This window comes from Eubalaena glacialis, chromosome 12 (genome assembly GCF_028564815.1).
Source record: "Eubalaena glacialis isolate mEubGla1 chromosome 12, mEubGla1.1.hap2.+ XY, whole genome shotgun sequence".
NCBI classification, from domain to species: domain Eukaryota; kingdom Metazoa; phylum Chordata; class Mammalia; order Artiodactyla; family Balaenidae; genus Eubalaena; species Eubalaena glacialis.
In genome coordinates, this window is record NC_083727.1 from 40,056,032 (window position 1) to 40,069,472 (window position 13,441).

Genomic DNA, 13,441 nt, shown 5'->3' on the forward strand with positions numbered 1-13,441 from the left:
CAATGTCATAATTGATATTCTATGAGCTAAAGTACTTCCAACAAAATAATGTATCAAGATGTGTTAGAAACAGCTTAATTCCCAGTTCAATATCTTATTATTTATAATTTTGTGGGGAATGCTTAAATTGGTTGCATTTGTGAACTTAATTTAAAATGTCTCTTTGCTCCCTCTCATCTTACTATTATATCATATCATTTTGTGTTTCTTTGGGACTAGGAAAATAAATGTTTATAATTTTTAAAAGATGTAGTTTAGCAACTGAACTGCTGGCTAAATGTAGAACAAGTAGATACAGATAAGGTTAATATCAATAAGAACCATTGCAAAGAGAAGAGATAATCACCTAGTAGGAAAAACTTGGAATATATAGTCAAGAGATCTGGATTTACCCATGGATTTACAACTAATTTTCTATTTCTTCTTTTTCCAATTAACCTCTCTGAGTCTTAGTTTTCTTATCTGCAAAATGTGGCTTAGAACTTCTATTACTTCAAATGTTTGCAAAAGGAAGTGAGACATCAACTACAATGCAACAGCCACAATAAAAAGATAACCTTTTCCATAGGTAGCTTACTGGGTTGTTGTATGAATCAAGTTAATAATATAGAGCTTTATAAACTTTAAACTAAACAAATACTATTTTTAACAAAACGATAACTGGGTAATGCTGAGAGAGAGCATTGAATGTTAGTTTGGACTGTAAACTCCAGTGAAGAGAATTGTGACTATAAGCTTGTGTTTGTTGAGGTACAATGAGGAGGATTTGGTGAGAGAATGAGAGACCTATTTAGACAAGACAGGGTTGGGTACAACTGGATACCATTTTTTAGGGTTAGTCTTTGATTTATACCAGCATAATCATGTACTTCAAAAAGTGAAAACTTTTTGCATAAACATTACAATTTTATTTGCCTTATCTTTACAAAGGAAGATACATTACAACCTAAATGACAGATGAAGAAAGTGAGAGACTCAGTGGTTAAATGCCTTAGCCAAGGTCATAAAACTAAGGAATGTCAGGGCCAGTATCAAACCCTGGGATTCTTAACTGCTAAGGTGGTGTGGTTTCTGCCACATTGTCAGTGATGGTTTGGATATGGGATGATGAAGTAATGAATATGGATAAAAGTTTAAAATGCTTGGACCCAATATCTGTTTTTTGAATCCATCATTTTCTGCCAGGAGAGTGCTGAAGCCAGGAAACTGCTCCCTCAGTGAGAATTAGAGGAAGAAACCACTTGAATCACATATGAAACATTCAGCCCAATCAAAGCAACCTTCAAGAGCTGAAAAGTAACCACAGCTTTGAGAGTCCATGCAAGTAAGCCAATAAATCATATTTATTAAATGTCCCATTAAAGTGACATTGAGATCTAGTCCTTTGCCTACATGATTTCAAAGTTGCCAAATTTAAAGATGGTAACAAATAGCAAAATACCCGGAACTTCTAGGAAGGACAAGGGAAGGAGGTGAACCACTCTTTCCCTGGGGAAAAAAATGTGCTATTGATATATTTATGCAGTTAAATCCTATCAGGAAGATATGACAAAGAAAATTCTTGGATAATGACAGAGATTTTGAGGTTCCTAAAATATGTACTATTTCAGGAAATATTTAATGTTATAACATCATTGTTTAACAGAATAATTTGGACACCTTTAGAGAGTGTTTCTGTGATTTGATCTGCTTATTAAAATACTTGTATTTGAAGGGTTTAGGTTTATTTTATACTTTCTATCTTTTCCCTTTCTCATGTTTTTTTCATATGTAGATATCCTTTGAACATTTATTGACCATGTTTTAGTAACTATGAGTACATCAATTTATCACATTACAATTTATATTCGATAATTATTTATATAAAAAAGAATCACTTACCTAGCATAGAAAATAACTAATTTCACTTAAATGAGGTTTTGAAATAAATTATGGTGGGTAGAAGAGGATCCAGGTCCATAGGCTCTGCTTCTTATGGTAGTATTTTGTAGATATGTAGTAGAATCTCAATAAATGTTACCTGAATCATTGAAAAAATAGATGGGATTATCTCTGAGCCTTACTTTCCTCATATATAAAAGGAAGATAAAAATACCTATGATAGTGTTGTTTTTAATGAGGAAATTTATATCTAATTTCTATTGTAGTGACTGGAACAAAACAGCTGCTTAAAAATCATAGGTGTTACATAAATATCAGTTTCCTCTCCCACTTCCTGTTCTTTTTCCTTTGATTCATTTTAGGTGGAAATCTTTCTAAAATGTTGCCCATACTTTTCAAAAAATAAAGGTGTCTAAAGTAATTTTAATGAAGACTAAGAGCATAGTAATAACGAGCATTAATTGAGTTTTACTATGTTCTAAGAGCCATAGGAATTATTATTCTCTTCTTAAATATGAGGAAATCAAAGCTCAGATAGGAAAAACAATATCCCCAAAGCCATGTAGTCATTAAAAGAAGGAGTCAGAGTTTGAATCTAAGCTTTTGGACTGCCAAATTCCTGTGCTTAGCCCTAATGCCATACTGTCATGGTTATGAATAGTGATTCTCATATTGGGCTTGAATACAGGGAAACAGTTAGAAATTACTAATGCTTGTTTGTCCTACACTGAATATTCTAAGTAGACTAATACTAATGTGCTTTTTAAAGTTCAGGCTGTTTTTGATGATTTTTTGTTCTTAAGCCTATTAACTTAAGTCATTTTTTCCTTCATAGTCCAAGAGAGAGTGGTTTTATTTCGCTGCACTGCTGTTTTGTAGGTTGAGAAATCATATAACAATATGTTTAAGAATCTGGATAAGACAAAAGTAAATATGCCTGAGGACTTCTTCTTTTACTAAAAGATATAAAATTTAGTGCGTGAACTTCTAAGGTGAACTCATTACTAATCAAACTAATGCTTATTAAGTGTTGGGCATTAGGTGGCACACAAAAATGGGAAAGACTTGTCCCTTACCCATAGACTTTACAATGAAGTCATACAAGGTACAATATTATATACAGTTAAAAAGCTACAAGATAGGTTGTATGTTTAAATCGGAGAATACTCATTTTTAAGTTGGGGAGAAGACAATATAAAAATTGTGAGCATACCTGGAGCAGAGAGTATCAGTAGATTTTCCTTAAGTTGAATTGAACTCTTTAAGTTGAATTCCAAGATCCTAAAGGTCTTAATGAATATAAAGAGCAAATAATAAAAGGCAGCAAATACATGGACAAAAATTAAACAGTAGGAAAGCTTATGTTCTGAATAATGTCTTCTGAGTAAGTGTATTTTAACTAAATTCTTGAGTTGGAATATAAAGATGAAATGAGTTGTTTTTGTGTGTACCCCTTCCCTTACCCAACACCTGTTCCATTTCTGTGCTGTGCTGAAATTGACTGGTAGCTATTTCTGTAGCATTTACTAGTATGGAAGATTGTATTTTCCAAAAATGGCTGCAACAATATTTGCCATCACATATGCTCTTCAGCAAAGCAACAATAGAACATATTTCTGGACAGCAGAAAGCAGATGGAAGTGAATGTATGATTAAACAGAGCAAAAGAAATTATGGTCCAGATCACTCTATGTAAGGGCTGCAGGGGAGGGAGGAGCCAATCTCTCAGTGAAAATCTTGGGGGTAAGGAGTAGAGTTGAAATCAAGATCATTGAAGATATCTCTTATAAAATTGCTTCTTCTGGTCTTACCCCTCCCACCTGCACATGCCTATGTGCTAAACAGGCAGCTGGGATTTACCCACATGCAAAAAAATTCAGCAAAGGGCTTTCTCTAGAACAATTGAAAAATTTTTCTGAGGAAGAGCTAAGGTTGCCTGAGGTGGATTTTAGTGTCTAGAGAAAACCCTATTTATGTTGACATCTGGGGACCTAAACCTCCGGGTAGACCTCTTATCTGTACTCTCCAGCTTGAAACTTGCCCTTTGACAAGCTCTACCCAATTACTCAGATCTCTGTCTTCCTTCCCTTCCAAATGCATAAATGCAACAGCAGAGGAAACCACCCAACCACCTTGAATCATCAGCCTATTCATTTATTATTAAAAGTAAAGGGACCTCTAGATGTCATTAGACATGTGAGTATAACCAGCGGCATAGAAGAGAAAGATCATAATTAACAAAACAACAAAACCCAGGGCAAGCAGAGATAATTTGGGAAAGAAAGAGAATATTAAAAATGATAATTTCTATATTTAGGGAAATTCAAAAGTTATTATATTCCCATAAACAGAAGAAAATAATTTAAAAAATGAATGATCAGAGAAAACAGGAGGTTTTGGATATTTAAAAAAGAGAATTGCCAAAATATGTTTAATGAAAGAGCTAGAAGGTGAAATCGATCAAGCCTTCTAATATGTAGGAAGAAAAAAAGATAGAAAATATGAAAAAATGATAAGAGAAATAGAGGATTCCTCCAAAACGCCCAATTTCTGAACATCTCACTGTATAGGAGTCTCAAAAGAGAGAACAGAATATGTGAAAGGGAGCAAATAATCACATAAATAATAAAAGCAAAATTTCCCAAAGCTGAAAAAGGAAATTTCTTCTGACTAGAAATGCTTACCTTAGCCTGACCAGGATACATGAAAATTACATCATTATGAACTTTCCACATACAAAGTATAAAGACAAGATTCCGAAATTTACCAGAAAGATGATGAGGAGAGTATAAGAATATAAATAATAGGAGGAGAATATATGAATATAAAGAATAGGAGGAGAATATAGAGGCAAAGAAGGAGGAGGAACCCTGCTTTCACTCAGTGGGGTGGGAGTAGAGGGGTGGTGAGAAAACAGTAGATGCTTCTGAAGTTCTGAGGGAAAAAGGTTTTGAATTTATGATTTTATACTCAGCTAAAATTGTCAGCTAAAAAGTCCAACTAGAAATATTTTCAAACATGCAAAGATTGAGAAGTCTTACCATCTATGCATTTTTTTTCCTTGAGAAATTGTTTAAGGTGTTACTTTAGTAGCGTGTGGGAGAAAACCATGAAAGTGGAAGATCTGAGATCCAAGAAAGCATCCAACTCAGGAATCAGGGAAGGGAAGTGTTTGCATGTAAGCTGTGCAGACAATCTAGAACATAACTGGTTCAGGTTGGAGGAGGGGACTGGTGTGCTCAGGGAGAGTATGTGTCCAGGAAAAAAAAGAAAGATTCCATGCAGTAAATGACCAGATTAAGACAATGGAAAACTCTAGAATATTGTGAACACAGATTATTCTTTTGCCAAAAGGGAAGAGAGCTGAAACTCTAGGGGGAAAAATATTATATGAATCTGTCATGATTAAAATATTAAGCAAAGTAGACTGTGGTATAAAGTATTAGAAAATAGAGTTGATTTTGATGATAGCAACATTTCTCTTTGAGTGACACAGGGTATAGGACACTGGACCTGTGAAGAGGAAATATAATTCTAGCACACAGTTTTGAAATATAAATGATTCATAGGCACAATAACAAAGCACTGTATTTAGGGGTTCAGCTATTAGAATGAACCAATAGAAAAACATGCGGACCATTTTTCACTATCTTTACTCTGCGAGTTTCTAGCACCGTGACATGTCATATTTATTGAACTAATTGAGCAATGACATCATGACCAAAATGAAAAAAAAGTCAAATGTGTCAAAAAAGGCATTTTTGTTTTAACAAAATGCCTTTTGGTTAGTCTACATAGAGAGGATATTAAGTGATCTTAAGACATAAATAATATCACTCCTAATATAAATTATTTCAGTGATTTCTGGTTGTACTTAGAATAAATTCTAAAACTTTTACTCAAGATCCTGTATGTCTAGCTTCCTTTCAACGTTTGCTTATAGGGTTTCAGGGTGCATTCTCAGCAACTCCCCTACCTAAAGGCAGTTCCTACCATTATCATCCATCCACACCACCCTGCAACATCACTCTCTATTTCAGCTCAGTGTTTGTTATATCATCTCATTCTACTCATTACGGGTACCACAATTATTTCATTTTAAGCTGGTGTTTACTTTTTGTTTCCCACTAGAAGGTAAGTTCAAGGAGCAAGAATGATGTCTGTCTTGTTCACTGCGGTTTCCTTGCTCTTTGTTCTACGAGTTTTAGTACATATGAAATCTACATTCTCAGTGACATCTTGATGAGTGTCTTAACAACATCTAAAACAGTGACTTTGCTAAAGATCATAAAATTTGAAGGGACCTTGCTATCTTTTGAAAAAATTCTCCAACTAGGACCATCTTGAAAGCACAGGTATAATACTTCAGCTTGGACAAGCTCAGGTCCATGAGGAAGTGGCTAGGTTGTAGCAGAATATTGAATAGGCGAGGTGTCTCACATTTAAAAAGCCAAAACAGGTTATTAAGAATGCTTTATAAAATTAATAAGAAAGGGTGGTGTGGAATTCTTACAGTAGAATTACAGCCAGGCTCATTTTATGAATTTTAAAATGAGCAGGATGCTACTCTGGCAGTGCACTCCTCATTTTATTATACCCCAAAATTGCTGAGAGAAAGTGTTTTGAAGAGGATAAAGGCAATGATCTCATCAAGTATGCTGCCAAAATGTATTATTAATTAAACAATAAAAATGGTCATTGAGTGTGTATGAGATGCCTGGCACTGTGCTGAGCCAGCAACATACATGACATCATTTAATTTTCCTAAAGAAACTTTGATCTCATCCCCATTGTACAGATGATACCCATGTTCAGGGATGTTAAATAACCAAAGTCACCAATTTAGTAAGTGACAGAGCCAGGCTTCTAATCTAGAGTATGATGTTATAAAGGTCAAAATCAGAAAGCAATGAAAAATCAAGGCAATTTAAGTGAAGGAGGAGATGATCTTTCCTAAAATATTTATTCTGTTTAATCAAAATATTCTGCATTCACAGTTAAAAATTACAGTGTTTTTCATGGTTCCTAGAGTAAAGTAGCAAATTCTATGCTAAAGGCATAAAAAACAAAGTGCCATAGCGTTAAATGGATTTGATGATGAGTTTTATAATAAAGATATCCAAGAGTTTTAAGAAATCCTTTCCCCTATAGAATGAAGATTCTTTTTTTAATCAAACAAGTAAAGAATGCTTTTGCTGAACAGGATTGTTGCTGTGAGAATAGGATTTAATGCCATTAAATGTCCTGGAAAAACCTGTGAAGAGGTAACACTTGTGTATGAGGTCCTAAAATTCAAAGGGAAGCTTGGTCATTCATCTGTAATCACACCTCTTTTCCATCTTATTGAAGACATTTATACTAACAGACCCTCACGTTAGGATATGTGTAAAATTCTTTGCTTACCCAAAAAACCCAAAAAACCATCATAGTAGTAGGTTTACACAGAACAGGTATTCAATATTTGTTGAATATATTAATTAATGAATAAAGGATACTATCAGTAAATATTTACCATATATTTTGCATAATATCTTGTGTTTTAATATACTGTGTCTCATCTAATTTCTAAATAACCCTGTAAATTATTATTATTTACATTTAGTTTACATTTAATTTTTGTACAATTCAATTTTTACTATTTGAAATAGAATTTTAAAATGTTATTTTTGGTCAATACATCGCATACATATGATTAAGATGCATGCACAATCATGAATTGGGAATAATTTGGTTCAAAGCTTAAATCTAGCTTTGAAGGACTTTGCAACAGGTCAGGAAATATTAAGTACATTTTATAAATTTGCAAAACAAGGCTAAGGCAGAAACGTACCCCATATCAAACACCTTAACTGTTTGGAACCCAACTCTTCTGACCTCAAAATCACCTATTTTTCCATAATAAACTGTCTCAATGTCTATATTTTTGTTGAGAGCTTTGCTCATTGGGTTGTCTGAAGAAGATGAGATGTAAAGAACATGTGTATGTCTCTCTTTTTCCAAGAATCACACTGAGTATATATACCTCACTGGCTTTCAAGTATTAAACAGGGCTGGAGGTCTTTAATTTTCAGCCAGCCTTTGGCAGCTCAGACATTCTGTAATATTGACAGAAGGAAAATCATAAAAAAGTTCTTAAAAGAAAATTGAAGGTATATTGAGTTTTAATGAAATGCTCTTTTAAGATACATATTGCTTGTCTTTTCTGGACTCAGTTTCCTTATTTCTAAAGAGAAGACAATTGGATTATATGGTATCCATGCTCCTGCCAAGAGCAGGACTATTTTCAGTATGATGAAGAAAGTGCTTGTATTTGTTTCCAGCTATTAGCAGCTCATTTCTTTCTTTCTTTTCATCACTCTATTTGTAGATAATTTTTCCAGCATGATACATTAATATATGATGGCTGATGGAGATGGTTTCCAGGACGCTTGTAAGATTATACATCTTCTTGTCTAATGACACTAATTTTGTTAAATGCTATTAGAAATTTGGGAGTATGGGATTATAAAACCAAGTATCATTAGCTATTCTACAGTCTGCTTCATACTGATATGTCATTTTTAGGTGTTCATGCTTATCTCTTTCTGAAGTGGATAGGAATTATATTCTCTTATTTGTATCTCCCAAACATGTCACCTCACAGTGAAAGTCGTGTTGGTGATATCTTGCTGACAGGAAGAATGGTCTGTGCCAGTGATAACAACCACGTTCTTATTCCCTGACCCTGCTATTTATCTTCTGGGTGCCACCTTTCATACCTTCTATAGGCTTTCTGGGCAAATTTTAAAATGACCATGCTGTCAACCTTTTCATGTGATGAGGACATCCAGACTGCCACCCTTGCCAAATACAGAAATTGGCACTTGCAATAGCCCAGAGGTCACCTCTGTTCTGACTCAGCTGTGACCAATGACACAGACTAAAACACGTGAGAGAACTGCTGCTTGTCCTGGGAAGATACACATACACGTTTTCTAAAGAAAGAAAACTATTTTGGAATTTCTGGATGTGACAACATTTCTTGTTCACACTCAGTGAACACATTAGCTGGATTCTTCTGATTGTCAATCAGCAATGTTTTTTTTTTGCCAGGAATACTGGCATTGATGCTGTTCTTAGCATTGAAAAATCCTGTGGGAGAAATGAGGAATTTAGTTGTAGGTGTTATGATTCCCAAGTGTCTGACAGTCTTCTAGAACTATTATAACTAATGAACTTTTCAATCAGAAAGACTGACTCTTTTGCTGTTAGGTTTCAAGAGGAGTTTCTCTGAAAAACAAGGGCTCGGATTTAATCTACTTTCGGAGGCAAGTCACATCTCACATTATTGAGAACTTGGACTGAAGAGCTCACAGGGCAAATGAGGCCAAGGTCAGGAGTCTTCAGACATCAGCAGCCAAGTGCTGTCTTGTAAGAAATGATTCTGTCCCTCAGTTACAGTTCTGCCCCTGGCCCTGACGTGCTCTCTCAGCAAGAGGTGGTGGTTGTACCTGACACAAGGGAGGCCAAGAAAGAGATCGTGAATGGCAGTGAAAATCATCATGATACTGAAATAGAGCAGAGAGCTAGACTGGATATGGATTTGTAGCTTCCCCTTTGCATTAAGCTGAGCCACACAAAACTGCCAGTTTTGTTAGTCCAAAAAAGTAAAATAAGAACAATTTTATACTGTTCAAAAACTTAAATTTTTCTGACGATAATATAGAAAGGAGAATTTAGAGAATTCTGTTAGGTCAGCAAGTCTGATTCTTTTTCATGCAAATACAACTTTCTCAAGTTAAATGATCAGACTTATATTTTAAATATATGGTATTCTAAAATAAAATTTTAGTAGAAACAAGGTTATACAATCTAATAAATAAACTATTTCTCTTACTTAAGCCCAGTAAATTATGGGGGCAATATTATGTGATTATGACTACCTCCTGAAGCCAGGATGCAAGGTTCAAATTGCAGCTCAGATATATAGTACCTTCACCTTGAGCAGGTTACTTACTCCATCCGTGACTCAGTTTCCTTACCTTTAAAATGGGAATGATAATAGTACCTATCTTGTTAGGTTGCTGCAAAGATTAAATGAGTTAATCTACATAAAACATTTAGAATGGTACTCAGTAAATATTAACTATTATAAACATTGTTACTGATAATTGCCAATCACCAAATGAAGCCATGGAAGAAAACTAATTAAATATGCAAATCCCTGTTGCTGTCATTGTTGCTGTTGTTTTCAAAATAGATTTTTGGTCTAGAGCAACTGATCTTAGAGCCCAGTACTATATTTTAGGACTGGCTATTGGTGTTAGGCAAAGCTCACGTGCATGTTGGGTGATAACATTGTCAAAGATGACTGAAACATTTCACATGATGAGCTTTAGAAGAGCCAAGAACTCCAGTGAGCTCTAAAGATAGATCATCAGCCTGCACAGAATTAATCTCTGCTGGTTTACAGATCAGAAGTGCAGTGACCTCACAGTGAGTCTTTCAGAGGATAAGTTCGATGGGATGAGGACAATGTTAGTGACTTGGTCAACATGCTCTAGCCCCTGTCAAATCTTTGGTGTCTGAAATTTTGTCACACTGATTCCTGTCACCGGGAAAAAGGGAGCCAACTCTCTCTTGTTCAGGAATTGTGTGAGGTTCAACAAATACATAGCAACCAAGTTTTTATTTGAGCAGGGTGGCAGACAAGTTCTCAATATGCTACTAGAAGAAGAAATACCTGAGATAGCAGTGTTTATGGTCAGATGACTGCTGAAAATAGAAGAAGGTGGAATCTAAAAGCCAAGAGGAATTTTCAGGGCAGCGGAGCACTACATTTCCCTTCTTCCACTGAAAACTGCGAGGTCATGGACACATAGCCATAAACTCTGGAAAAAAACGAGTTCCTTTCATACTGTATTTAGCAGTGGATTTGAAGCAAAAGGTCCTTGGTAATTGTTTTACTCTGATGATCTTAGGGAGAGAGGATGGTTGTGAAAACACTCGACCTCCCTGCTTCTCTCTCACTCTGTCATATTTCTTTGTTTTGACAATTCCAGAACCCTGATTAACTATCCAATTACTGCTAGTTAAAGTAATTGAATATTGCTGGGGTAGAAATTCACAACTCAGGTAAATGGTTTTATTTTAAATTCACAATATTTCTCAAATGGGCACTCAATACTCCCCTACAACCCTATGAAATTTCCCCAGAGTGTTCACTTTTCCTATACCCAACACCAATATTTCATGTTCTGTCCCATCCTCTTCTCTTGGGTTCATCTGCTGACTTTCCTCATGCTTCACAAAGAAAACCAAAGCCCTCTGATGGGATTACCTTTTTCTTCTCACCAGCAAATCAGGAACCCACCTGTGTCTTTGCCCATACTCTCTGCTTTTCCTCCCAACCTGTCTGCTCATACTGGTTCTGTTCAAGGGCGTAGGTCAGCCCTGTTTCTTTTACATCACTAATGTATTCCTCTCTAATGGATGCTTCCCATTGGAATTATAACCTTAAAAAAATGTATTGATCCTCGTATCTACAATCCACTAACACATTTTTTCCTTCCCTTTACAGTAAAACCTATTGAAAGAGTTGTTTATGTTCTCTATCTCAACTTCTTCTCCTTGACCCACTCCAATAAGACTCCCCTCTCCAGCCCTCCCCTAAAAATGCTCTTGTCAAGGTCAACAGTGACTTTTGTGTAGACACATTCAATGGTACCTACCCTCTCAGTTACATTTGATAGAAAAGACCCCTGTCTTCATCTCCATATATCTCCTTGTTTTCCTATGACCTCAGTGCCCATGCCCTCTCAGTTTCCTTTGCCAGCTTAACTTCTTCTTCTACCTTTCAATGCTGGTGTACTTTAGTATTCAGTCCTGTGGCTCCTTCTCTTTTCCATGTATTACATTCAGTCTCCAGGTAATCTCGGTTATGGCTTTACATGCTGATAAATCCCACACTTATAGCTCTTGCCCTGGACTACACCACAGATCTCTGGACTCATATACCCAATTGTAGACTTGTCATACGCACTTGGCAAGTAAACTTTCAGTGTTCTAAACAGTGCTATTAATGTATGTTTTCTCCTTTCCCACATATCTGTTTCTTCCCTATTCTAGTAAATACCATAATTTACCCAAGTAGCACAAAACAAAATTATATGTCAACCTGTTCCCTTTGTTTTTTCACTCTTCATATCCAATCCACCAGCAAATACTGTCGAGTGTTCTCTCTATATTTTCCAAAGGAATTTGTACCAGATTAGTGATATTTCTTCCTTAAATATTTGATAGATTTTACCAGTGAAACTAATAGCCAGGACTTTTCTTTGGGGGAGGTTTTTGATAACAGTTTTACTTTATTTGAAAGATGGCTATTCAAATTGTCTGTTCTATCTCTTAACAGTTTTGGCAAGGTATTTTCAAGCAATTTGTCAATTTCATTGAAGTTGTCAAATTTGTTGGCATAAAATTGTCCATAATATTTTTTGTTATCATTGTCTGACTTGTAGAATCTGTTGTGATGAATCCCTTTCATTATTGATTTTGGTAATGTATATTCTTTTTCCCCTTTTTTTGGTTTATCAATCTAGCTAGGGGTTTATCAATTTTGTTGACCTTTTCAAAGAGCTGTCTTTATTGGCTTCATTAAATTTCTCTGTGTTTGTTTTCTCTTATCTCTATTAAATAATTTTTGTCAAGTTATTTTAAGTTTACTTTGATCTTTTTTTTTTCTGACTTCTTAAGGTAGAAGCTCAGGTCATTGATTTTTAGAGGTTCTTAAACTTTTTGGTCTCAGAACATATTTGCACTCTTAAAAAAAACTATGGAGACCCCAAAGAACTTTTCTTTTATGGGTTATATCTATTGACTACCTATGATTATATACCATATAATAATTGAAACAGAACTGTTATAAATAATTAATTTTTTAAAATGTCAATAATAAACCCATTACATGTTAACAAAGTAACATATTTATGAAAAGTAACTATATTTTCAAAAACAAAAACAATAGTGAGAAGTGACATTACTTTAAATTTCTGCATATCTCTTTATCATCTGGCTTTATAGAAGATAGCTGAATTCTCATTTCTGCTTTTGTATTCTGTCCTTTGAAATGTATTGTTTTGATTGGAGTTTATGAAGAAAATTCAGCCTCACACAAATATGTAGTTGGAAAAGGGGGTTTTATTTTAATAATTTCTTCAGATAATGGAGGATATTCTCCCTTAATATTACACCAAAACTAGACAATTGTTTTTCAAAGGTTACTTTCAGTGTGGAATCTGAAACCATGCCTGTGAACTTTTCATACTCTTATTTTAAAATCTACTCATCTACCTTGAACTTTGAATGGAACTTTGAATCTCTTATCAGTCTTTTTGTTTGTTTTCTGTAGTAACAGCATGCCTTGTTCATCAGAAGATTATCAATTCACAGAGTTACACAAATCTTCCAAAGATTGACACATTTCATTATACAATATGAAAAAAATCTCATTTGTTAATATCATCACTGATCTCCATTGATAAGTTTTTAAACATTTGGTATTTGCAGTGGCAGATACCAG

General features: G+C 34.8%; 1 long non-coding RNA gene across 1 annotated transcript in view; it reads left to right on the plus strand.

Annotated features, from left to right (window-relative positions):
- Nucleotides 1–1,206: 1,206 nt before the first annotated feature.
- LOC133102562 (uncharacterized) overlaps nucleotides 1,207–13,441 on the plus strand; it is a 149,509-nt gene continuing 137,274 nt past the window's right edge. Inside the window, exon 1 of the long non-coding RNA XR_009702991.1 lies at nucleotides 1,207–1,324. This is a non-coding gene — a long non-coding RNA (uncharacterized LOC133102562). The remainder of the gene's footprint in view (nucleotides 1,325–13,441) is intronic.